We start from the raw sequence: 1,545 nt of genomic DNA, 5'->3' as shown, positions 1-1,545 counted from the left end.
CAGATAGTCCCCATTTGTCTGATTTCCTAAGCAAAATTCCCTTTTTTTTTTGCCTTCACCTTCTACTTTGATGACATCTCTGGCCAATAAGGGTCTATCAATGCTCTGCTCTCTGTCCTTCCATTGAGTCAGACTGCAATAATCAAAGAAGGAAATCAGGTAGCACTCTTGAGGACACTCAGGTCCCCTCTGCCACTGGGCCCTGCAGCACCCATTGCCCACATGTAGGTATACCTGAATCCCTGATGCAGGTAGCAGTTGTGTCCCAGAATGCCAGGATTCACTGTGGACAGAAATGTAGGGTTTTGTGTTGTCCTTTGTGCTAAGTGCCTGGTGATCAGTTCATGCCCCAGGGCCTGTACATGATGCTGGGGAAAGCCATTATGGCTGAGCCATCTACATGGCTTCTTTGCAGCTGGTTTCAGTTCCTTAATTGCTTCAATCTTTGCACAGATACTGCAGGGAAAAGTTATTTCCTGGTCATAGCCTTTTTTTGCTGCAAGACTTCGGTGTCAGGGTGATAAAGTGCCCTGCAAGGGAGCCTGAACAGACTCTGGCTGCATGCATAACGTTTGCTGGGCTGGGGATATGGCAGCAAGGCCATAAATAGGAGACCTTCACCCAAACCCATCTGCACAGTGCCACACGTCACTCAGTGCCCCTCAATGAAGCACGGGGTAAATCAGCCAGCTGTGTCTGGCACTTGGGCACGCTGGAGTGGAGGTATTGCAAATGCATGAGATGGGATGAGATGAGTGGGGAGGGGAGGGGGTGTGAGACGAAAATAATCTGCATGACCCCCTGGCAGCACCGAAAATGTGTAGGTGTCCCAGTCATCATGAGAATTTGGTGATGTTCATGAGCTCGTACTGGTGATCTGTGGCCCTAACTGTCCCTGTTGGTGTCTTTACTCACTCCACCATTTATTAGATGAAGTGATTAGACGTTATATGGAGTCATGTAACTCACGGAGACCAGGAGCAATGTGCTTATTTTTTTTATTTGCCTTCAAATCACAGAAATCCTCAAGCAGCTTTAGTGATAGACCCGGGCACAGCAGACTGGGCTGGGAGCTTTCAAATTAAAGCAATCATAAGGCTGCCCTTAGGTTTCCAGTGACTTATGCAAGAAACCAAACACAGGAGGACAAAAGGACAGATGGAACACTGAGGTTTCAGGCTGGAATTCAGCCTTCTCTTGGTTTGCATTGAGAGCAATGTGATCAACTCACCGTGCCTGCGCCAGGAGAGGGGAGGGAGGGGGCTGTCCTGATTAGATCTAATTTCCTACCTGTTTACTGTAGGCATCTGCATAATGATCGCCCTGCGGAGAGGTTTGCATTTTGTAACACCGGTTCCCCAAGCCGTTAAAACACAACACGGCTCAGACGGCTGCTGTTGACAGCAAATCTCCTCTTCCTGATTGAGTCCGAGAGGATGTGGCCATCGGGTGCCCCGGCTGCTTGAGATGGCTGCGATCCTCCTCCAAATGCCATCGGAGAGATAAATGCAAACTCTTATATTTGAATAAAATAAGATAAAAGGA

Source organism: Excalfactoria chinensis, chromosome 5 (assembly GCF_039878825.1).
Source record: "Excalfactoria chinensis isolate bCotChi1 chromosome 5, bCotChi1.hap2, whole genome shotgun sequence".
Taxonomy (NCBI): Eukaryota; Metazoa; Chordata; class Aves; order Galliformes; family Phasianidae; genus Excalfactoria; species Excalfactoria chinensis.
The sequence above is the reverse complement of the archived record's forward strand: the minus strand, read 5'-3'. Positions refer to the sequence as shown.